General features: G+C 43.6%; 1 pseudogene; it reads right to left on the reverse strand.

Moving 5' to 3' along the window:
• Positions 1-6,168: 6,168 nt before the first annotated feature.
• On the reverse strand, positions 6,169-6,342 carry LOC137322384 (U2 spliceosomal RNA; annotated as a pseudogene).
• Between the last annotated feature and the right edge of the window lie 19,918 nt (positions 6,343-26,260).

Raw genomic sequence — 26,260 nt, forward strand, 5'->3', positions numbered from 1 at the left:
AAGTTTAGAGCTTGTCAACAGAAGTTAATGACCAATGCATCACCACCTCCTGTCCCCTCCTCAGGAATTCTTCTAAATGCTTTCCAGATCCTACACTCTTTCTTGGCTTTAACTTTAAGTGGCGGTCCACAAAATCCCACACTGGAACAGGACCTATTTCAACTCACGATAAATCAACTCTTTTACTCCAGAATACCAGTGAAGCAGCTTGAAATGTGAATTTGAATTGCCATAAATAAACCAGAGCAATGAGAACAAAAAACTGCAAATGCTGACAATCTGAAATCAAAACAGAATATGTTGGAAATAGAAAGGAGATCTATTTACATCTGAGAAGAGAAAAATAGGTTAAAGTTGCAGGTGAAGATTCTTTGGGGCAGGAATTAGTCAGGACCCGTTTTCAGGGCCAAACTCAGAGCTACGCGACCACTGCCTGCCCGAACAGGGAGGCCCAAATTGTTCCTCAGGCCTCAATAGCAAGCTGCTGGCAATGTAGGGGTTCCTGCCTTACTGTCAGGAAGTGGGGTGTGTGTCACGAACGATCATGGTCAGGGGAGGGGGTGAAGCCCGGGGCAGGGGAGGCACAAGGAACCTTTAAAAAAATAATTAAGACAAACACTTGCCTGGGCCTCCTCTGGTGGGCCTGAGACTGTGAGGCCCTTAGTCGGCTTGCAGTTAAAGTGGCGTGCGCGTCCGACCGACGACATCGTACTGCGATTTAAATTAAGCCTCCGCTTCTCTGCGGCGGGCAGGCCTCTCGTGCCTGATCTAAGGTGAGTTAAGATGGGGGATGGGAAAGCATCGGGAACGCGGCACGAGCCCCTCTCCCCCCACCATCTTAATCCCCCCCGCCCACACCATTCTCTCCAGGCGGGGGAAGGGCAGCTGGAGATGTTCAATAAATGCTGGCTTGCTGCTGTTGCCTGCCTCCCAAAATCAACAGCTGTGAAATTCCCTTCGTGGGAGGTCATTCTTTTGCCCTTTTTTAACGCACCATCAAGAGAATAAAATTGTGTTTTTTTGGAGGCTTTGGGGTGCTAAAAGGCAACATTCAATCTGAGACAGCAATCCAAAAAAAGAACCTGCCAGAGCATTGCTCATACTATTTATGGTGTGGGAGGGCAATGTTGCCTTAGTGCCACCTTTTATAGAAGCATCACGAATGCAAAGGGCTGGAAGGCAAGCATTGGCAAACTTTGCACGCTCACCTTTAATTAGTTCTTAACAAACCAGGACAGGGTTAACACTGGGTCTAGGAGCTAATTGCCGGTAATTTGTACGGTGGTTCTCAAGCTCAAAATGGCCATTTACTCCCTTTCTCCGGAGGGGTTTCGCTGATCTCCCACCAAAGTTATGGCAGGAAATCCGGAGAACCCTCTTGGAAATTCAAGGCCAGTATGTATTAAACTAGATTACTGTCCGGAGGAATTTTAGGAGCATAGACAATACTTAGTGACTGCTCCATTAGTGCTAATGTGCCAATTTACCACATATTAACACGCACTATAGTGCATGTGCTGGTACTAATATGCAGAGGAATTTTCCTAAAGTGTGAGGTATATTGGTGTTTGGAATCATTCTTTGTGCTCACTAACATTTTTACCAAGAAAAATGATCCAAAACAGTCAGAGCTCCACACCGTAATTCTCCGTTATTAAATAGGCACGACCCTGTGTTAACAGGCTGTGTTTATTTTCTATGCTGAGTACACTAATTATTAATGAGGTCTGTGTGTAACTGTTTACATGGGTGATTAGAGATGAGAATTGAGCGTACAGGCTGGTCCTGAATGAAAAGCCTGTTGAAGTCATCAGCACCAGTCATTCATCAAGCTAAATGTGCTGAATCTGACTGCAGGCCATGACTTGTCACTTCCAATGTGGTTTTCTCGTAGAATCCTAAAATGCGGTTAAATGTGATTCTATTTACATTATCTGACTGCACAGAATCCAGTAAGGCCTGAAAAGACTTAGCACTGCAATGCTCCTGTATTTCTTTCTGTACCTGATAATTTAGGATGAGTATATAAAGGTAAAAACCAAGGATTAAGCCCCATATGGTGCTCGGGAACTGAAACATATCCCCGAATAGACTGCTTAGTAATTGCACGCTTCAGACAAACAGCATCCCCTCCACCTCAGACTACTGGAGAAATGGATGCCTTGGGAGGCAGTATCTCCATTCTCTCCAGTCTACTGGGAAAAGGAATACCTTGGACAGACAGCTGCCCGGATCAGACACCAGGCAAGGATGCCGGGTGGATAGGCTACATATCTACCATAGTTGCCTCAGATGGATGCTATCACATAGACAACTATGGAAAACAGACACTTCAATTGGATAGTTTACTTCCTGACCAAGTAATCAGTAGCTTGATCACATAAACATAAAACCATCACAAATATCAGGATGATTTCACAGATCAGATGCGCACATAACATTTAAAAAAAAATCTTATCTTCAGTCATTCCTTTTTCTTTAGCCAAATGCCTGACACATGTGGAAACCTATCACTGTGCTTGGGAATCTTCAAACATAAGGAGTACACAGTGTGTCCATATAGGGGCTCACTGTGCTTATGCCCAGGGAACTTAGGCACAGGTTGACGAAAGCCAAGACTTAGAAACCCCCCAACAATGCATGGGGTACTGATTACATGTAACCAGGCAAAACTATGTCACTTATTAGCACAGGCCAATGATTAAGATTCTTGCTCTGCCCATTACAGAATTGGTTTGCAAGACTATCTAGAGGTGAATGTGAAGAATTCCAGCCCCCAGTGGCAGGTTAACCCATTCAGATCCCAACAATGAGCCACACTGGCTAGTCAATCATCAAAAGTGCCTTCGAGTAAGGAGGTTCTGTTTGGCTCAGATATCAAATTATTGATTCTGCCAACTTGGTTCCAATTTCCCATTGCCGAACTTTGTTAAACCAAATGTAGGTTTGAGCCCTCACAAGGCGGGACAGCAGGCACCGTGAACTCCTCCTGAGCAGTAGAGGGTGCAGTATAAATTGCTGCAAAATGTGTGCGTGCATTGCCACCATCGCCCTGAACAAAGCACTGACATACATCGTTAAATGATGGTTCCACCTGTTGGAAATATGGAGCTTTAGCAGCCTCTCTGCAATCCAGTTAATGTAGGCACTCAACCCTGGATATATGAGTGATTGTTCACATACACAGTCTCCAGGTAATGCCTTCCATCAGTTGTCTGTCATTCCAAGTATCAGAGTTTCCACATCAGTTATTTGACAAACATCTGCCTTCATCAGGGTAAAGGGACCTACACAGGACAGCTTGTGATATGCCAGCCACCTTTCAGGTGGGGACTTGGTGTTGACAGTGCTGTTAAAGGTCTGGAGGAGGTAGTGATGTCGTTTCTTGATGGAGACTGATTTTCGTCTTCTTCATGCCCAAATTTGCGGCTGGATTTCCTCTGGTTTTGGGCCCCACTCTATCTTCTGGTTGGGCCTGGTGTGCATGTCTGAAGCTTCCATCCAAATCATCTGCTGTAACTTAGGCGGAAGATCCACAGAAACCCTAGAGAAATGGTGTAAATGCCGTTTACAAAATACAAATGTTTTGCATAAGGGACTATGTTAATCCAGTACTGCAGTCAGGCAAACGTAGAGGATTTAGAGGCATTCCTTAAAACCATTAAATACCCTCTCAATCCTGCAATTTAAACCTACATAAAAATAGTAACTCTACTTCACATGAATTCATGTATGTGAAGTGCTTGGAGATGGTTTTGAGCCACATGATAAGGTACAACTCATTCTTTAATTTCTTCATTCTTTCCTTCTTACTGGTTAAATCCAGACTTCACAAATCAGTCAGTCTGCAAGTTGGATTTTGGAAGCCAGCAGGACTTGTTGAATGCTGCTATATGTTAAATTGTTTTATGTGTTCAATAGATCTATTCCTTTATCAATCTTTGACTTTAATGAACCCTGAAACCAGTTCAATATTAGTAACATACAGGCACATAGAACTTTTTGTATGGTAACTGCCAAGTGCATGTTCCGGGAAGATATATCTGATTTTTGTTCTGAATAATACTTCTTTACTGTGTCGCAGAAATTAGTTGAACGTTCTTATTGGTGAAATATTTTTCATTTTCATTTATAGCCAATATTTAGTTCATATAAGAGCGACAAAAAGTCTTAGGGGCTGAAATTGGTCTTTGGCAGTAGTGCAAAATGGACGTTAGCGAATAAGCTGGCCGTTTTACACCCCAAAAAGAAAATCAGACGGGATGTAAAATGGGCTGCTGATTTATTATCTCCTGTTCCAATTATACCCCCTTTATCTGAAGATAAGAGTCAGATTGTCAGTAAAATCTGGCTGCATTGTTTTCTCAAAATTACATTTACATGTGGACTTATGCAATATCATTCACTCCTATAATAGTCATTGGATAACAAACCACAGAGCAAAAAGATTCAGGATACATTCGTTTTGGAAATCTGAGTGATAAAAAATGTCAGTGGGGCAGATCTTGACTTTGTGTGATAGTTTTAGACCTCAGCACTTCTAACTCAGTGGGGCAGATCTTGACTTTGTGTGATTGCCTAAAACAGGTGATGGCGAGTCAGCAGCCTGTTTTACATCTTGCCCCATTTTTATTTCCAACAACTTCAATGGAAATCAAAACGGGGAGAGATGTGAAATGGGCTGCCGATTCGCTATCACCCGTTTTACGCAATCACACAAAGTCAAAATCTACCCCACTGAGTTAGAAGTTCTGAGGACGAAAACCTAGTAAAACCTATGTACCGAAACAATTGCATAAACTCAAGGTTCAGTACAAATAGTTGCTAAGTGTCCCGCTAAGTGTATGAATGATAAGGCAAGGGAGGAATTCACTGTAGTTATTTGTGAACTTTAGGTCTCACTCACATCTGGTTTCCCATCAGCCATATTTGGTTCCTCAGAATAAAGAAAGCCCTGTGATCATTGCTCAACGCAGCACTTTTGAGCTCTGTACAAAACTCTGAGCTCTGTACCGCTCTGTTCGAGTTACCCTCTTTTGTTTATTTGCCTTTTTCTCTTTCAGTTCAGGAAGTTTTTTCGGAGTGGGGGGGGGATTCAGATGAAATTCTGTTTATGTTCTTTGGTGCCTTTGGTGAGTTGAACTGCTTGTTGCTGCTAGTCAGGAAAAGGAAAAGACAAAGTATTGAAGAAATAGGGTCAGAGATAAAGCAAACAACGTGTACCTTGGAATTACAGACTGTCACACTGATGTGTCGATGTTTCTTTTCTATACGTTACAAATAAGTATCTGTCAGCACTCAAACAGTAATGAATCCTTTCTGGTTTTAATATCTATGGTGGTAATGCCACATGACAAATGAAAATACACATTAATTCATCATTTCTAATGGATGGAGAAGAGGAACTGGGATTCTCTGTTGAATGCTTTTACTTGGACTCATAATTAAAGAGGGCAGTGTCTGTGCTTTACAAGTTTTTTCAGTAGGTTTGGAACATGAAGGACAAGTCGCTCTGAGAACCCTACTGTAGTGCTGCCATTTTGCATACTGTTTCTGCTGTAGCGTAAATTGTTTTGATGTATTTTTCATTTTTTAATATTATGATAACATTTAAAAAATAATGATCATGTCAAGATGTGATCAAGAACGCTATATTGCTCGTGCCAGTGCACGCTCTGTATATAATCGTTTTAGGCGTTTTGGCAGTGCCATGAAATGTTGCGATGCAAGTCCAGTTTTCTACTATATTGAGTGCTGTTGTGAGGAAGTGGAAAGCAAAAGACAGGCATATTCTAATAGAGAGGGAAAGAATTTCAGAGAGAAACACATAAACAGCAAGTTTGCGATCAACACAGTGGGGGTAGGGAGGTGGGGGGGAGCTTGGGGTGACAGTGGCCCAGATTAATTTTGTGACACTCCTGCCTCTTCTGGCCCCACAAAAATAATTTTTCTACCTACCTTTGAGGGCTTCCGCTTCTTGGCCAACAGTTTCCACTGAGCAGAGGAGCCATGCCCGGACGCCCTGCCCAGTATGCTGAAAAAATGGCCCTGGGGTCCTATCGATTTTTTTTTAAAGTGCAATATATTAGCTTTATTCTCAGTAATATTACATACACACATACAGAGACGCTGGAAAAACCTGTTTTTCATTTTGAATATCTCCCCACAGGGAGGTGCACCATTCCCAGAGACACTGCAATACTGGGTCGATGCGTGGAGTGGACGGAGCAAGCCCCTATTCCATCTCCCTGTTCCAAAAATCAATTTAATATATGGTCCCCAGACAGGGGTCGTATCAGATATAAACTGATAAGAACAGATTTTTTTTTGTTTCAAAAATATACTTTATTCATAAAATTTGTAACAATGCATACAATACAGTTGCCATATCACAGATACAGTGGTATCTGTACAGGTTCGTCCTGAGCAGCTCCATAACACAGGACTCTGTGCACTACGGACTGTTCCCAGGGACACACACCGAGACAGTCATCAACTGCTGCTGGAAGACCATCAACTCGGTGAAAGACGCCCTTTGGTCTGCTCGAAACTTGCTGGTCTTCCAGTGCAAGGAGCTGTCCCCGACCGAGTGTTGCAGACTGGCACATTCCAAGGTCCGGGACTACGTGCTGAGGGATGCACTGAAGCTGGGTGCGGCCGCCGCAAAGGCTCTGTGGGGAAAAGCCACTGTTTAGAGCCCTCCCACCATTGTATACCGAGGGACTGGAATCAGGGAAAAAACCCCTTGGGCAGAATGTAATGAAATGTAGTGTACCTGTAATCAATAATCTGTATTGATTGTAATGAAATGAGGCATCCTAGAGTGTCATTAACTGTAATTATCATGTAGGATGTGCAACTGTACTGTTTGAATCATATTTGAGCTGTACTTTATGTATCTTGCAATTGTATAATTGCAAGATACATAATTGCAATTGTAATAGCACCCCTATTTAAATGTATACACAAGGCTCCCGCTTCAGTCAGGCAGATGCCTTAGCAACCTATTAAAACAGTGATGGGAAGGTGGTGGTGGGGTGGAAAATTAGCAGTATGTCTACTGCTTTGATTTTAATTCCTGTACTGTCCAGGTTCCGCCATATTATTCGAACAGGTGGTTTTTGATCGTGTGACATTTTGATCATGTGACATGTGTCCACTGTTTGCAAATGTTATTGCATTTTCATTATTTGAGTGTTCGTATCACCAAGGGCCAAATAAAATATTTCAGTTATTTTGTTTGGTGGAATACAAAGATTTCAGTGAGATGAATTACAACATAATTTATAAATCAAGGCAAGTGTGCCTAACCCATTTCCTGAACTGTTTTTGGGTTACTGCTGAATTTTTTTCTCTACCAAGAGAGACCCTTCCACTGTTCCAAATCCCTGTCTTTCTCCCACATTCCCTATTTTGCCCCTCACATTACCTGTATTTTCCATCACTTCTCCCCGCTGCTGCTCTTTGCTTTTGTCTATTATCCTGACCCCACCCCTCTCCCTTCCTGTCAATCAATTGCCAGGTCGGCTGTGATCCAATTCCCGCCCCTTTTGGGCTCAAAAATACTGTGCTTAAAAAGAAGAGGAAAATCAAACTGCCAGTTAATAGACCCGGCAATATTTTCACAAGACCTGGAAATAGATACGAAGCCTCACCCACCAGGAGTGCAAATCGGAAATTAAGCCGAGGGTCCCTCTGGAATACAAAGTCAGAAAATTACCCCTTAATGTTTGTGGGTCAGGTTGGCTCAGTTAGTTGCACTAGGTGGGGTGGGGTGTCAGAAGATTGTGGATTTGACTCCCATATCAGGGGTTCGAGCTCAGAGTAGATGAAAACATAAAATTACAAAGCGATATTGATAGATTAGGTGAATGGGCAAAACTGTGGCAAATGGAATTCAATGTAGCCAAATGTGAGGTCATCCACTTTGGATCAAAAAAGGATCGAACAGGGTACTTTCTAAATGGTAAAAAGTTAAAAACAGTGGATGTCCAAAGTGACCTAGGGGTTCAGGTACATAGATCATTGAAGTGTCATGAACAGGTGTAGAAAATAATCAATAAGGCTAATGGAATGCTGGCCTTTAAATCTAGAGGACTAGAGTACAAGGGGGCAGAAATTATGCTGCAGCTATACAAAACCCTGGTTAGACCGCACCTGGAGTACTGTGAGCAGTTCTGGGCACCGCACCTTCGGAAGGACATATTGGCCTTGGGGGGAGTGCAGCGTAGGTTTACTAGAATGATACCGGACTTCAAGGGTTAAGTTACCAGAGAGATTACACAAATTGGGGTTGTATTCTCTAGAGTTTCGAAGGTTAAGGGGTGATCTGATCGAAGTTTATAAGATATTAAGGGGAACAGATAGGGTGGATAGAGAGAAACTATTTCCGCTGGTTGGGGATTCTAGGAGTAGGGGGCACAGTCTAAAAATTAGAGCCAGACCTTTCAGGAGTGAGATTAGAAAACACTTCTACACACAAAGGGTGGTAGAAGTTTCGAACTCTCTTCCGCAAATGGTAATTGATACTAGCTCAATTGATAAATTTAAATCTGAGATAGATAGCTTTTTGGCAACCAAAGTTATTAAAGATATGGGCTAAAGCAGGTATATGGAGTTGGATCACAGATCAGCCATGATCTTATCAAATGGCGGAGCAGGCACGAGGGGCTGAATGGCCTACTCCTGTTCCTATGTTCCTATGTTTCCTAATATCTAGGCTGACACCTCATCACCGTGGGACTACTACATTGCCAGAGTGTTAAACCAAGACATAACTAACCGTTTTAGGTCGATGTTAAAAGGTTCAGGCAAAAGTTTCACTGCGGTGAAAGTTGAGGGGTGGGGGGGCAGTAGGTAAGATGGAACATAGGAACAGGAGTAGAACATTCAGCCCCTGGAGCCTGTTCTGCCATTCAATCAGATCATGGCGCATCTGTACCTCAACTCCATTTTAATTTTAATCAGATGCATGTATTGAAGGAGACAAATGTGAGCTTTGAAGAGTTTCTTGGTACTCAGGAGATCACTCTGAGTCTGTATGACCAGCTGGTTACTGTAAGAGTTGGTATTTTAGTCAGAAAACATTCAATGCACCAGGGGGATAATTTTCAACTTCAGTGGGGGCTCTAAAATGGCGGTAGTGGATTGGCCGGCCGCCTGTTACACACGCCGTCTTTTTTTACTTCAATGGAAGGGGAAATCGGGCGGTCTGTATAACGGGCGGCCGATCTGCTCCACCAGTTCTCCTCCCCCTGCCAAAGTTGAAAATGATCTCTAGCACTTTAATTCAGAGTCTAATTTTAAAAAGTGCCAGTGAGCTGAATGGTTGCCTATTTTAAGCCCAACTGTTGTTGTAACCAGGTAGACATTTCCCTCAATGTTGGGTGGGTTGAGAGAGACAGAAGATTATGAAACATGCTGTTGAGTAAAAGGCTAGAAATTGATGAGTGAGGTTCTGCTGTAAAGTCAAAATTGTGGGATTTGCTGCAGGATGGCACTATTTGAAGAGCAGCAGGTCTTCCTACTGTTCTGAGCAACATTCCTCCCTCGGCCAATAGGGACTTTAAATGCTCCATTCAGATGTCTTTTCCCATTTATATTGGACACATTCCTCTCATTTGTTATCTTTGCTCTGATAGATTTGTGTTCTAAAATAGATCCACCCATTTGTTGATGCCCAGTCCTGCCAGACTTTAAGCAAGTCCCACTGTTAAGGAGAAACAACAGAAAGGCAAACAGGAGGGGGGAGGATAGTGTAAACTAACAGAACTTGGAAAGAAAAATACTTCTCAAAGATAAGGTCTGATGACTGGGGTACCGCAGTACTGAGCCACAAAGACCAGGATGGTCTCAAATTCTATCCTTGGTCTGTGCTGATCTCAGCTAGGCCAGTGTTGGTAGGAGGCACAGATTTGGCTACAGTTTTCATGGGATGGAGGGGGGAGAAATTGGCTTTGATTAACATTCCTGGTTGCTGTCTAGCAACCTTCGCTGGAAGTATTGACATGTTGAAGTCAAGTGAGGACAATATTTGTCTTAGCTACAACAACCCCTCCCCCATCCGGCTCCTGAGATTTGTGGGGTGGGAGGGGGGGAAATTCAACTTTGGCAAGGTTGGAATGCGGGCAGTAGCGGATTGGTTGCTTGTTATACACCCGCCGATTTTCCTTTTCATTCAAGTCCATCCTTCTTAAGAGCTGCCTTGTCTCCTTTGCTCCATCCTGTGCTGCTGCTCCTCCTCCTCCTCCTTGATAATAGCATACAAGGGTATGCCCACAGTGGGTGGGGAATTGGGGGTGTGAAAAATCTCCCTGTGTTCTGACACTGTCTGAAGCAGCGAGAAGCAAGAATTGTGTGAGCAGAATCCCCCCCCACATAAAAAAGATCACTGCAAGAATTCATTCCCAGATGCAGAAATTACGAGTGAAATTTTCCATGCCTTCTAGGCTCAGAATCTCCTCACTTAAGAACATAAGATCATAAGAAAGAGGAGCAGGAGTAGGCCATATTGCCTCGTGAGCCTGCTCCGCCATTCAATAAGATCTTGGCTGATCTTCAGCCTTAACTCCACTTTCCCGCTCTATCCCCACATCCCTTGATTCCCCTAGAGTCCAAAAATTTATCTATCTCAGCCTTGAATATACTCAACGAGTGAGCATCCACAGTCCTCTGCGGTAGAGAATTCTAAAGATTCACAACTCTCTGAGTGAAGAAATTCCTCCTCATCTCAATTTAAATGGCTGACCCTTATCCTGAGACTATGTCCCTAGTTCTAGACTCGCCAGCCAGGGGAAACAATCTCTCAGTATCTACCCTGTCAAGCCCCCTCAGAATCTTATATGTTTCAATGAGATCACCTCTCATTCTTCTAAACTCCAGAGAGTATAGGTTCATTCTATTTAATCTCTCCTCATAGGACAACCCTCTCATCCCAGGAATCAATCTAGTGAATCTTCGCTGCAATGCCTCTAAGGCAAGTATGTCCTTTCTTAGGTAAGGAGACCAAAACTGTACACAGTACTCCAGGTGTAGCCTCACCAAAGCCCCGTACAATTGTAGAAAGACTTCCTTACTCTTGAACTCCAACCCCCTTGTAATAAAGGCCAACATGCCATTTGCCTTCCTAATTGCTTGCTGTATCTGCATGCTAACTTTCTGTGTTTCTTGTATGAGGACAACCAGATCTCTCTGAACACCAACATTTAATAGGTTCTCACCATTTAAAAAATATTCTGCTTTTCTATTCTTCCTACCAAGGTTAATAACCTCACATTTCCCCACATTATATTCCATCTGCCACCTTCTTGCACACTCACTTAACCTGTCACTTAACCCTTTGCAGACTCTGTGTTCTCCTCACAGCTTACTTTCCCACCTACCTTTGTATTATCAGCAAACTTGGATACATTACACTCGGTCCCTTCATCTAAGTCATTCATATATATTGTAAATAGCAGAGGCCCCAGCACTGATCCTTGTGGCACCCCACTAGTTACGGCCTGCCAACCTGAAAATGACCTGTTTATCGCTAATCTCTGTTTTTTGTCTGTTAACCAATTCTCTATCCTTGTTAATATATTACCCCAAACCCATGAGCCCTTATCTTGCGTAGCAACCTTTTATGCAACACCTTATCGAATGCCTTTTGGAAATCCAAATATACGACATCCACTGGTTACCCCCTTATCCACCCTGGTAGTTACATCCTCAAAGAACTGTAATAAATTTATTAAAAATGATTTCCCTTTCATAAAAATATGTTGACTCTGCCTAATCACATTATGATGTTCTAAGTGCCCTGTTACAACAGCCTTAATGATGGATTCCAGCTTTCTCAACTGATCCTGGCAACAATTACACCTTATAATTTTCAGTTTCACTCATCCTGAGAGTGGTGTGAATGCAGAAGCAGGAAACTTGGAGATTCAACAGCACTGGACCTCGTTATAATATATAGAAATTCGGGACCAGACGGGCGGATTGCGGGAAGGGCCAAAAAGTGCGAGGGAATTCGAGTCTGATCAACATAGCGGCAGAAAACCAACGTAAACGGCTTACATCCCATTTGCTGCCAAAACAAGTCACTTGCCTCAATTATAAGCTGAAATTATGCTGAAAACGATGTGGAAATTCTGGGCCATTTTGTCAGGAAATCTACAAAGTCTGTTTTCTTCATAAGTTTCGCCAATTATTGAAATGTTATTGTATTAATGGAGAAATTTAAAACCCTTGCGGATTGATTCAATCTTCATTGTTTGCCAAAGCAAAATACTGCGGTTGCTGGAAATCTCAAATAAAAACAGAAAATGCTGAAAATACTCAACAGGTCAGGCAGCATCTGTGGAGAAAGAAACAGAGTTAAGGAGCTCAATTTTCAATTGAAAGACCAGGTGCGTTGGGGGCGGGGGTTGAGCAAAGAAAATCGGAGAAATCCGGAGCGGGCAGGATTCCCAGCTCGAACACGAAGAACGCACACGACCCAGAGTCATCAGGGTGCCTGCGCTGTTCCCGAACCCAGAAGTCCTGCTGGCAATTAAAGCTGGCTGGACGATATTTAAACGAGCAAATGTACCCGTACTTAAGGTGCTTTATTTTTTGCATTTTGGCTACTTAAAAAGATTTTGAAGATACCTGGGCGGCTTCTGACTCATGCCTGGTGAAACCAGGTGTGAAGGGCTGCTCAGGCAAAAATAAAGTAAATAAATGAAATAAAATTACTTTTCACATTGAGAAAAAAAACTAAACATATCTTGTAAATGATGTCACCTGCACCCCCTGCTCCGATCTCTGATGTCTATCCGATGTCTCCCCGATGTCATCCCCCCCGCTTCCGATGTCCGAAGTTTCAGGCTTACTCCCAGTGCCACGTGCTAGCGAGAGCAGAAATAGGAGAATAGACCAGATGAATGTGTGGCTTGAGAGATGGTGTAGGAGGGAGGGGTTTAAATTCCTGAGGCATTGGGACCAATTCTGGGAAAGGCGGGACCTGTACAAGCTGGATGGGTTGCACCCAAGCAGAACCAGGACCAATATCCTCGCGGGGGCATTTGCTAGTTCTGTTGGGGAGGGTTTAAACTAGTATGGCAGGGGGATGGGAACCAAAGGGCAGGTACAGATAGGACAAATTCAGACCAGGAAACGGGAAGTAGAAAAGCAGTTAGTGACGTAGTTAGCAACTCAGAAATGCATAAGAAGCAAAGGTTAAAAAGTGTTCAGCACAGGAATTTGACTGGGTTAAAGGGTATATACTTCAATGCAAGGAGTATTACAAACAAAGCAGAAGAGCTAAGGGCACAGATAGACACATAGCAGCATGATATCATTGCTATAACGGAAACCTGGCTTAAAGAGGGGGATAATTGGCAGCTCAATATCCCTGGATATAGAGTTTTCAGGCAGGATAGAGTGGGTGATAAAAAAGGAGGGGGGGGGGGTAGCATTATTGGTTAAAGAATCAATTACAGTTGTGAGAAGGGATGATATGCTAAATGGATCATCAATCGAGGCCATATGGGTTGAGCTAAGAAATAAAAAAAGGGGCAGTCACACCACTAGGAGTGTACTATAGACCCCCGAATAGCGAAAGGGAGATAGAAGAACAAATATGTAGGCAAATTTCTGAGTGCAAAAATAAGAGGGCAATAATAGTAGGGGACTTCAACTACCCTAACATCAACTGGGATTCAAACAGTGTGAGGGGCACAGAGGGCGCAAAATTCTTGATCGGTGTCCAGGAGAACTTTTTTAGCCAGCACGTGACAAGCCCAACAAGAGGGGATGCAATTCTAGATTTAGTCCTGGGAAATGAAGATGGGTAAATGGGTGAAGTAACAATGGGTGATCATATTGGGGATAGTGATCACAATTCAGTTAGTTTTAGCATTATTACGGAAAAGGACAGAGTTAAATCAGGAGTAAATGTTTTAAATTGGGGGAAGGCAAATTTTACAGAACTAAGAGGTGATTTGGCAGAAGTGGACTGGACACAACTACTTGAGGAGAAATCAGTGGCAAGCCAGTGGGAGGCACTAAAAAGTGAAATTCTATGGGTATAATGCAGACACGTCCCCTCAAAGAAAAAGTTTTACAACACCAAGTTATAGTCCAGCAATTTTATTTTAAATTCACAAGCTTTCGGAGACTTCCTCCTTCCTCAGGTAAATGTTCAAGAGCTCCTTGAAGCCTATGCATTTATACATATAGAACAATACATGGTGTTTACAGAATGCCCCTGCAACTGCCCGTTGCCAAGGCAATCACCGTGTTCAGACAGAGAGGTGTCACCTGCAGAACCCCCGAATACACATTCAACAAAAAAACAAACAGGAAAAAAAACAGAGAGAGGCAGAAACATCCGGAAGGCAGAGAAAGCCAGCAAATGACCCATTATATTAAAAACAGATAACATTTGTTCGCTGGTGGGGTAACGTGTAGCGTGACATGAACCCAAGATCCCGGTTGAGGCCGTCCTCATGGGTGCGGAACTTGGCTATCAATTTCTGCTCGACGATTTTGCGTTGTCGTGTGTCTCGAAGGCCGCCTTGGAGTACGCTTACCCGAAGGTCGGTGGATGAATGTCCATGACTGCTGAAGTGTTCCCCGACTGGGAGGGAACCCTCCTGTTTGGCGATTGTTGCGCGGTGTCCGTTCATCCGTTGTCGCAGCGTCTGCATGGTCTCGCCAATGTACCATGCTCTGGGGCATCCTTTCCTGCAACGTATGAGGTAGACAACGTTGGCCGAGTCACAGGAGTATGAACCATGCACCTGGTGGGTGGTGTCCTCTCGTGTGATGGTGGTATCTGTGTCGATGATCTGGCATGGGGACCAAATTCGCACCCCAATACGCCAACATTTTCATGCACAAGTTCGAGCAGGATTTCTTCACTGCACAAGACCTCCAACCAACCAACACTATACACCAGATACATCGACGACATTTTCTTTCTATGGACCCACGGCAAGGAATCACTAAAGAGACTACACGATAACATCAACAAGTTCCATCCCACCATCAAGCTCACCATGGACTACTCCTCAGAATCAGTTTCTTTCTTGGACACACGAATCTCCATCAAAGACGGGCACCTCAGCACCTCACTCTACCGCAAGCCCACGGACAACCTCACGATGCTCCACTTTTCCAGCTTCCACCCTAACCACGTCAAAGAGGCCATCCCCTATGGACAGGCCCTGCGAATACACAGGGTCTGCTCAGACGAGGAGGAACGCGATGGACACCTACAGACGTTGAAAGACGCCCTAGTAAGAACGGGATATGACGCTCGACTCATCGATCGACAGTTCCGACGGGCCACAGCAAAAAATCGCGTCGACCTCCTCAGGAGACTAACACGGGACGCAACCAACAGAGTACCCTTTGTCGTCCAGTACTTCCCCGGAGCGGAGAAACTACGCCATGTTCTCCGCAGCCTTCAACATGTCATCAATGAGGACAAACACCTCGCTATGGCCATCCCCACACCAATACTACTCGCCTTTAAACAGCCACCCAACCTCAAACAGACCATCGTTCGCAGCAAATTACCTAGCTTTCAAGAGAACAGCGTCTACGACACCACACAACCCTGCCACGGTAACCTCTGCAAGACATGCCAGATCATCGACACAGATACCACCATCACACGAGAGGACACCACCCACCAGGTGCATGGTTCATACTCCTGTGACTCGGCCAACGTTGTCTACCTCATACGTTGCAGGAAAGGATGCCCCAGAGCATGGTACATTGGCGAGACCATGCAGACACTGCGACAACGGATGAACGGACACCGCGCAACAATCGCCAAACAGGAGGGTTCCCTCCCAGTCGGGGAACACTTCAGCAGTCATGGACATTCATCCACCGACCTTCGGGTAAGCGTACTCCAAGGCGGCCTTCGAGACACACGACAACGCAAAATCGTCGAGCAGAAATTGATAGCCAAGTTCCGCACCCATGAGGACGGCCTCAACCGGGATCTTGGGTTCATGTCACGCTACACGTTACCCCACCAGCGAACAAATGTTATCTGTTTTTAATATAATGGGTCATTTGCTGGCTTTCTCTGCCTTCCGGATGTTTCTGCCTCTCTCTGTTTTTTTTCCTGTTTGTTTTTTTGTTGAATGTGTATTCGGGGGTTCTGCAGGTGACACCTCTCTGTCTGAACACGGTGATTGCCTTGGCAACGGGCAGTTGCAGGGGCATTCTGTAAACACCATGTATTGTTCTATATGTATAAATGCGTAGGCTTCAAGGAGCTCTTGAACATTTACCTGAGGAAGGAGGAAGTCTCCGAAAGCTTGTGAATTTAAAATAAAATTGCTGGACTATAACTTGGTGTTGTAAAATTGTTTACAATTGTCAACCCCAGTCCATCACCGGCATCTCCACATCAAAGAAAAAGGGTGGCACTGCCAAATTTAGAGTCCCCTGGTTGTCTAGAAGTATACAGGGCAAGATAAAGCAGAAAAAGAAAGCTTATGACTGTTACAGAAAACTAAATACTGCAGAAAGCCTAGAGGAGTATAGAAAGTACAGGGATGACGTAAAAAAGGAAATAAGGAAAGCAAAGAGAGGGCATGAAAAAATATTAGCTAGTAGGATTAAAGAAAACCCAAATATGTTTTATCAGTACATTAAGAACAAGAGGGTAGCTAAGGAAAAGGTGGGACCTATCAGGGATGATAAGGGTAACTTGTGTGTAGAAGCAGAGGATGTGGGTAGGGTTTTAAATGAATATTTTGTCTCCGTATTCACAAAGGAAAGGGATGATCTGGACGTAGTACTTAAAGAGGAAAGGTGTGAAATATTGGATAAGGTAAACATTACGAGAGAGGAAGTACTAGTGGGACTGAAGTCCTTGAAAGTTGATAAGTCACCAGGGCCGGATGGATTGTTTCCTAGGCTATTGAAGGAAGCCAGGGAGGAAATAGTGGATGCTCTGAGGATCATTTCTCAATCCTCACTAGATGCGGAGGACTGGAAGACTGCAAATGTATTACCATTGTTTAAAAAGGGTACGAGGGAAAGGCCGAACAATTATCAGCCAGTCAGTCTTACCTCGGTGGTGGGCAAACTATTAGAATCAATACTGAGAGATAGGATAAACTGTCACTTGGAAAGGCATGGTTTAATCAGGGATAGTCAGCATGGATTTGTTCAGGGAAGGTCATGCCTTACAAATCTGATTAAATTCTTTGAGGAAGTGACAAGGAGGATTGATGAGGGTAGTGCAGTGGATGTTGTCTACATGGATTTTCATAAGGCATTTGACAAGGTCCCACATGGCAGACTGGTCAGAAAGGTAAAAGCCCATGGGATACAGGGAAATGTGACAAATAGGATCCAAAATTAGCCCAGTATCAGGAAACAAAGGGTAAAAGTCGATGGATGTCTTTGCGAATGGAAATCCATTTCCAGTGGTGTGCCACAGGGCTCAGTGTTGGGTCCCTTGCTGTTTGTGGTAAATATTAATGATTTGGACTTGAATGTAGGGGGCATGATTGGCAAGGGATATGGATCAAAGGCGGTTAAATGGTGTTGAGGTACAGATTAGCCATGATCTAATTAAATGGCAGAACATGGAATTCTTTACCCCAAAAAGCTGTGGAGGCTGAATCATTGAATACATTCAAGGCTGAGTTAGACAAATTTTTGATCAGCAAGGGAGTCAAAGGATACAGGGAAAGGGCGGGAAAGTGGAGTTGAGGTAAAAATCAGATCAGCCATGATCTCATTAAATGGCGGAGCAGGCTCGAGGGGCCGAATGGCCTACTCCTGCTCCTATCTCTTATGGTCTTATGGTCTAACAGGCTCGATGGGCTGAATGGCCTCCTAATGTTCCTATGTTCCTATATAAAGAGAAAGAGAGAATATAAATAACAGGAATTTGCCGTACATTTTGGGAGAAGAGAGTAGGGGAACGTACTGCTTCGATTCATAAGAATAAGATTATCAGGGGTGGCCCCTGCTGACTCTCACAGAGTTTTGTGAATTTTGGGGTGTTTCTCACAATCTACTGAAAATATCAAAAATTGTATTTTTTCAGAATCTGTAAGGTATGTACCACATTAAATACTTTGATTTACAGCTTTGTGTTGTGAGGAGCTTATAAGTACAGAAAATAATGTAGAATTCAACAATTTTACTGCTGGAATCAATCCCAAAACATGGAAACAACAATTTAGCAAAACATATAAAAACTATAGCAACAAAATTTATAGAGTGAGCATGAGATCAGCGTTAGTTCACCCTGACAATAATCTCACAGAAATGAACTCTTTCAAATTAAAACATAAACATTTTATTCAAGTTTCTTTCTTGTATGAGAAACACTGGCCCTATTTGCCCAATAGGAATGGGGCTGGTGAGTGTTTAAAATCCACTTACCGTCCTGTCCTGAACTCACCGGTCCCAATTTTAATGGAGTAACTGACTCCTTTCCAAAATGCACCTGCCAATTTTAACTGCTCAGTAATAACTCCCCGGGATTGACCTCAGAAGCTGGCTGACATGACGGGTAGCAAAATTTAAAGGGGCACTCACCCCCATTCATTTGGATCTTTTGTGATGAATGCATTGCCAAGACACTTCACTGGTTCTATAGGCTGAGTCATTTTCCTGGACATCTCAGAGGAGCAGTGCTGCGTTTCACCAGGCTGTTACAGATCTGTGCAGCGTCCTGCAGGAGGTCTGGCGGTCCGTGCTTTGCCAGTCACTGTCTAGATCAGGGTCAGAGTCACACGAATAGCAATGAAATTAGTACTTATTGTAACAAGGGTGTCATATGAGTCTGGAATCATATGCGCATTGGATAAGTTAGTCCCTGGCTTTTGACCAACCAATCATATGGAGCAAGACATGTGAGAGGATCAAGTTACTATAGGAGTTAAGCTAAGCAGAGGTTTGGGTGTGCCCTACAAGGGGAGATAAAAATCTCCTGGCTGCAAAGCTTCCCAAATGTATCAGGCTCAATTGCAGAGGAATAAAGCGGGGAATTGCCAACCTTGTGGGGGGAGGAGTGAAGAAATTCTTCAACTTCTCATTCCCAGTATCCCTATCTGGGGAGTTCAGCAGGTATTGGAGGTTTTTGTATATACACATCCCTGTTGTACCCTAACTCTCCCACTGTAGCAGCCAGCTGGATTTTGAAAGACTTTAGCATTTTTGTTTCTATTAGTCTGTCTGGCAGATTATCCCAAATATTTATTACTGAATAAACAAGATCTTCCTAATATCTGTTTTAAATATACTTTTCATTACGTTAAATTCATCTCCTCTGGCTGTTGGTTTACTTTATCTGTATTGTTCAATTTTTTATATACCTCAGTGAAGTTTCATTTAACTACCTTCACCAATACACCATGAAAGCAAAATGTTTACATATGATTTTTCCCATTATAAAATATCTATATAAGTGTTTAAATACAGAATCCAATTATAAATGATTACATAGGGAACTTTCATTATAAATATTGACATCAAAAGTGTTGCAGGAAGTAATGTTTGTGCACAGGACCGAGAGGGTAGATATTGGTCTGGTCAGCATACTTGGAGTGAGCTGCCAGCACTGGTTGTGCCTTCACAGGCAGCTCGCCCGAGCGAAGACATCAATATCGGGCGACCTGCCTCACCGGCAGTGCCACAGTGAACGACCAAAATAACAAAAGGCTATTCTGCTTTAAATCTTTAAGGCCCATTGCAGCAACTTTTGAATAAATGGAAACAAATTAAGCTTGGAATTGTTTTCTGTAGAAGTTAAAGTTGATGGTCTTGGTTCTTGACACTTCCTAATTCGGTCTTGGAATATTCAGCAATGGAAGTGCACAGGCTTGTACCTTCTGCAGATATTTCACAACGGAAGATATGTGTATGTTTTGAAAGCTGCATAGTGGAATTTGCTGGGCTAGAGTAGAACCACATAAATACACAGGAGGTCAAAGATTGCTAGAAAAAAAGGTTCATTGTCTAAATTCAGTTACATGCAGTGGAGTGTGTCTCTTTTCTTCAACATTCAATTTTCAGCCAAAATAATTTTAAATTAATTGTTACTGATAGACAATGCAACATTAATATTTAGTTACTTACTTATCTGTTTCTTAAAGGAGCCATGTCATCAAGCAGAAAATCATCATCTTTGTAAATGAGGTACACGATGATGTCATCGGTTGAGCTATAAGGTTATCGTTATCCCAGGATGTATGATAATGATGTTATCAGATCACTGATCCAGTATAATAAAATCACTTTAAAGCATTATGTTAAATTAATTTTGGCAGAAACGCTGAGGAGAAGTTTATGTTTTACCAGACTGTTCATTCCCAATCCAGAGACTTAAGCACCAAATCTAGACTGACATTCCAGTGCAGTACTTAGGGAGTGCTACACTGTTGGAATTGCCATTTTTCGGATGAGACATTAAACCGAGGCCCTGTCTACCCTCTCAGGTGAATGTAAAAGAAGGGACAAGCCCATGGAGTCCAGGGTGCCTTGGCACTTTGGATACAAAACTGGCTTAGTGGCAGAAGGCAGAGGGTGATGGTCGAAGGTTGTTTTTGTGACTGGAAGCCTGTGGCCAGTGGGGTACCACAGGGATCTGTGCTAGGGCCCTTGCTGTTTGTGGTCTACATTAACGACTTGGATATGAATGTAAAAGGTATGATCAGTAAGTTCGCTGATGATACAAAAATTGGTAGGGTGGTAAATAGCGAGGAGGATAGCCTCAGTCTGCAGGACGATATAGATGGGTTGGTCAGATGGGCGGAACAGTGGCAAATGGAATTTAACCCGGAAAAGTGTGAGGTGATGCACTTTGGAGGGACTAACAAGGCAAGGGACTACACAATGAATGGGAGGACCCTAGGCAAGACAGAGGGTCAGAGGGATCTTGGTGTGCAAGTTCACAGATCCCTGAAGGCGGCGGAACAGGTAGATAAGGTGGTAAAGAAGGCATATGGGATACTTGCCTTTATTAGCCGAGGCATAGAATATAAGAGCAAGGAGGTTATGATGGAGCTGTATAAAACACTGGTTAGGCCACAGCTGGAGTACTGTGTGCAGTTCTGGTCGCCGCACTACAGGAAGGATGTGATCGCTTTGGAGAGGGTGCAGAGGAGATTCACCAGGATGTTACCAGGGCTGGAGCGCTTCAGCTATGAAGAGAGACTGGGAAGATTGGGTTTGTTTTCCTTGGAGCAGAGGAGGCTGAGGGGGGACATGATTGAGGTGTACAAAATTATGAGGGGCATAGATAGGATGGATACTCAGGAGCTTTTTCCCTTCGTTGAGGGTTCTATAACAAGGGGGCATAGATTCAAGGTAAAAGGCGGAAGGTTCAGAGGGGATTTGAGAAAGAACTTTTTCACCCAGAGGGTGGTTGGAGTCTGGAACTCACTGCCTGAAAGGGTTGTGGAGGCAGGAACCCTCACAACATTCAAGAAGCATTTAGATGAGCAATTGAAATGCCATAGCATACAAGGCTACGGACCAAATGCTGGAATATGGGATTAGATTAGACTGGGCTTGATGGCCGGCGCGGACACGATGGGCCGAAGGGCCTCTATCCGTGCTGTATAACTCTATGACTCTATTCTCCCCAGTGTCCTAGCCAATATTTATCCCTCAACCAACATCACTGAAAAAAACAGGTTATCTGGTCCTGAGGTCACGAAAGGTACTATATAAATGCAAATTCGTTCTTTCTTTCTTTCTTATTACATTGCTGTTTTGTGGGTCTTTGCTGAACACAAATTTGGCTGCCGTGTTTCCTACATTACAATAGTGACTACACTTCAAAAGTACATAATTGGCTGTAAAATACTTTGGGATGTCCTGAGGTTATGAAAGGCATGATATAAATGCAAGTCCTTCTTTCTTTCTTCTTTCAGACTGACTCCGTGGTGCATCCAAGCAAGTTTTTCAGAGTGGGCAATGTTGGGTATGTTCCTAGGTACTCGCCTTTATTGTTTAAATTAATGAGCCCAATTAACTCACCTTTGAATTTAAAATTCAGCAGGCAGTTCATCCCGAGCTGAATCTACATTCATAACCCTTCATAAAACCAATGCATGTTACCATACTTCCATGTTATCATCTTCATTTTGTAGGGTGTGGAAAATGTGACAATACGTAGCTGTACTGGTTTATTTGAGAGATTCTGATCATTGTATCTCCACTTAAATGAGAAAGAAACTGTACTGAATTTGAGCCCATTTTTTTGAGGTAAACTTTGTCCTATTGTGGATGATTGGCTGCCGTGTTTCCTACATTACAATAGTGACTACACTTCAAAAGTATTTCATTGGCTGTAAAGCACTTTGGGATGTCCTGAGGTCGTGAAAGGCGTGATATAAATGCAAGTCCTTCTTTCTTTCTTCTTTCAGACTGACTCCGTGGTGCATCCAAGCAAGTTTTTCAGAGTGGGCAATGTTGTTAACATGATGCACTACCCAATCGATCTCAAGAGAATCAATCCACCCACAGCTAAATCTCCGAGATGAGAGCTCTGCGAAATTTCAAGCAAATCACTGGACTCACAGTTACAACTCTGACCAATTACATCCCACACGTGACTGATCTATTTTCTAAGACACGCAGGAACTATCTTGTTGCTCAGAGTATTTGATCACTTATATCTGACCTGTCCTTGAAACTTTCAAAACTGCTCTTAGACACATATTTCCAGCTTTTTTTTTAAAAGAAGGTGTTGATTGACAAAGTATTACTTACTCTCGTCTGGAATCTATTCTACACATGCACAATTCTGTGGTGTAAAAATTCTCTGATGGGTTTAATTTCCTCTGGTGGTTAATACATTGGTGTAAAATTCCTTTGTGCGTTATTTTAATACAGTCATTAACCCCTTTAAAATAAACAAATATATTAACAAATACACTACCAGAGGAAATGAAACTACCAGTCCATGGTCTCTAGTTCTGAACTCATAATGTACATCATTGGGTAGAAATTTGCACGGGTTTTATTTCGGGCCGAGAATCGGTGAGGCGCTGACAGCGCGCACCTAATCACATGGATGGGACAAGGATAGAAAGTCAGTCAGAGGCCCTCATTATAATTAAATAGGCCGGCTGCTAGCACTGGTTCTGTTGTTGATTGGCAGCTCATCTAACCGGGCCTTCAACTATCTGACGTTCTTCAGAATATTTAAAGGCAGCCTGCAACTCTTAAAGGGGAGGTGCACTTTGGCTTCAGGTAACTGGAAGGCAATTCAGAAGATGGTAGGACAAGCAAATGCTTCAATGGCCCTGTGCTTTTCCGATACTGCAATAGAGGTCCTGGTGGAGGAGGTCGGCTGGAGGAGAGGTGTCCTGTTTCCACCAAAGGCAGGGAATTATCCTGCCAAGCTGCTCAGCAGCAGTGGAACAGGTGGTAGAGTGCGTTAGTGCCAGGAGCTTCCCTCCACGGATCTGGCTCCAATGGAGGAAGAAGTTCAATGACTTTACAAAGGTTGCTAAGGTAATATTCCTAACTCTGATCTTGCATCACTCGCTGCATAACCTTGCACTACCTGAAGTTCCAGTGCTCAACACCCATCCCTGCCCCGATTAACAACAACAACTTGCATTCATATAGAGCCTTTAACGTAGTAAAATGTCCTAAGGTGCTTCACAGGAGTGTAATTAGATACAAATTGACACCAAGCCAAAGAAGGAGACATTAGGACAGGTTGTTCAAAGAGGTAGGGTCTAAGGGGCATCTTAAATGATGAGAGAGGTGGTGAGGTTGAGGAAGAGAATTCCAGAGCTTAGGGCCTAGCCGGCTGAAGGCACAGCCGCCAACGGTGGGTGAATGGAGTGGGGAATGCACAAGAGGCCAATGTCGGTGGAACACAGAGTCCTTGGAGGGCTGTAAGGGTGGAGAAGGTTACAGAGATAGGGAGGGGTGAAGCCATGGAGCAATTTGAACACGAGGATGAGAATTTTCAAATCGAGGTGGGCCAGGAGCCAATGTAAGTCAGCGAGCACAGGGGTGATGGGTGAACAGGACTTGGATTAGGCTTATTTTAGTACAATGAACTGCAGCATATAACTGAATTTAAGATAGTCTTCATGAAATACAAAAATAATGATAAATTTATGACAGAATGTTATTCAGAATTAATGTCATTTCGCCTCTTGGATTTGGGTTCAATCCAACAGCCTGAACTGAATGAACCAAGTCTGTGGAGCTCACACCCCAGTGTACACAAGATTATAAGATAAAACTGCATTCAATCCATCTCTAATTGGGAAAATGTGCTGTAAAAAACTTTAAAGATATTGAACCCAAACAATTGGGTGCAGTAGAGGGTGTTACTACAACACTTCAGGGAGGAATATTTGATACTATCATTGGACACTATGTGAATAAATAAGTTTAAATTCCCAGTAGCTTAAGGAGCAGGAAACTAAAACCAATTTAATGTGTGTAGAAACAAATAATTCATTTTCTGAAGTTTAACTTGGAGTGTTTGGTTGAAAAAAGAAGCTTATTTCTGCAACCAAGTATGAAACATTCTAGAATGTGATAATCTGCAACTCAATTAAAAAAAATATAGAAAAAAAACAGAGCTCTCCTGATGGCTTAGTGGGTAAATGTGGAACAGACTCTGAGAGAAGGTATCAATTAACACCTTTAAAGGGGAGCTGGATTTATATTTGCTGAGATGGGAGCATTGGGGGTTATGGAGATATTAATAGTTCTGCATCCTTTTTATCAATCAGAGCGCCTGAGGTAAGGAGCGGACCTGTTCGGAGTCGGGGGCAGTGAGTCGGAGCGCTGGACTAAATAAAGAGCGAGGCCCGGGGAGTAGGCCTCAATCGGAGCGCTGGATCAGCGATAAAGAGTTCAGGGCTTCAAGGAGCGAGGTAAGACAATCAAAAGTGACGTCAGCACAAGGGGAGGAGCTGATTGCTGCTAGCCAGTGAGGGTTTCTTTTACCATCTTTTTTTTACGTCTTTAGTTTATTTCAGCTGCAGCTGCTGGAGGCACAAAGTCACAGCCAACAGGTAAGTGATTGGTTGGTGACTGGTAAGTAGTTTTTCTTTCCTTTTTTTTTTCTTGACATTGTAGTTGTTGTTAAGCTAACTTAAGGGTTAAGTCATGGCAGGAGATCCCAGCGCCGTGTCATGTTCCTCTTGTGGGATGTGGGAATTCAGGGATCCTTCCTGTGTCCCTGGTTCCTTCACCTGCGGGAAGTGTGTCCAGCTGCAGCTACTGTTTGACCGCTTGACGGCTCTGGAGCTGCGGATGAACTCACTTTGGAGCATCCGCGATGCTGAGGAAGTCGTGGATAGCACGTTCAGTGAGTTGGTCACACCACAGATAAAAATTACTGAGGGAGATAGTGAATGGGTGACCAACAGACAGAGGAAGAGTAGGAAGGCAGTGCAGGGGTCCCCTGCGGTCATCTCCCTCCAAAACAGGTATACCCTTTTGGATACTGTTTGGGGAGATGGCTCACCAGGGGAAGGTGTCAGCGGCCAGGTTCATGGCACCGTGGCTGGCTCTGCTGCACAGGAGGGCAGGAGAAAGAGTGGCAGAGCTATAGTGATAGGGGACTCGATTGTAAGGGGAATAGACAGGCGTTTCTGCGGACGCAACCGAGACTCCAGGATGGTATGTTACCTCCCTGGTGCATGGGTCATGGATGTCTCGGAGCGGCTGCAGGACATTCTGGAGGGGGAGGGTGAACAGCCAGTTGTCGTGGTGCATATAGGTACCAACGATATAGGTAACAAACGGGATGAGGTCCTACAAGCTGAATTTAGGGAGTTAGGAGTTAAACTAAAAAGTAGGACCTCAAAGGTAGTAATCTCAGGATTGCTACCAGTGCCACGGGCTAGTCAGAGTAGGAATGACAGGATAGCTAGGATGAATATGTGGCTTGAGAGATGGTGCAAGAGGGAGGGATTCAAATTCCTGGGCCATTGGAACCGGTTCTGGGGGAGGTGGGACCAGTACAAATTGGACGGTCTGCATCTGGGCAGGACTGGAACCAATGTTCTAGGGGGAGTGTTTGCTAGTGCTGTTGGGGAAGGTTTAAACTAAAGTGGCAGGGGGATGGGAACTGATGCAGGAAGTCAGTGGGAAGTAAAGTGGTGACAGAAACAAAAGGCAGTAAGGGAGAGTGTACAGAACATGACCGGACAGATGGTCATGTTCTGTACACTCAGGGCAAAGACCAAGGGAAGTCTAGATTAAACTGCATTTATTTCAATGCAAGAAGTCTGATGGGCAAGGCAGATGAACTCAGGGC

Source organism: Heptranchias perlo, chromosome 5 (genome assembly GCF_035084215.1).
Source record: "Heptranchias perlo isolate sHepPer1 chromosome 5, sHepPer1.hap1, whole genome shotgun sequence".
Taxonomy (NCBI): Eukaryota; Metazoa; Chordata; class Chondrichthyes; order Hexanchiformes; family Hexanchidae; genus Heptranchias; species Heptranchias perlo.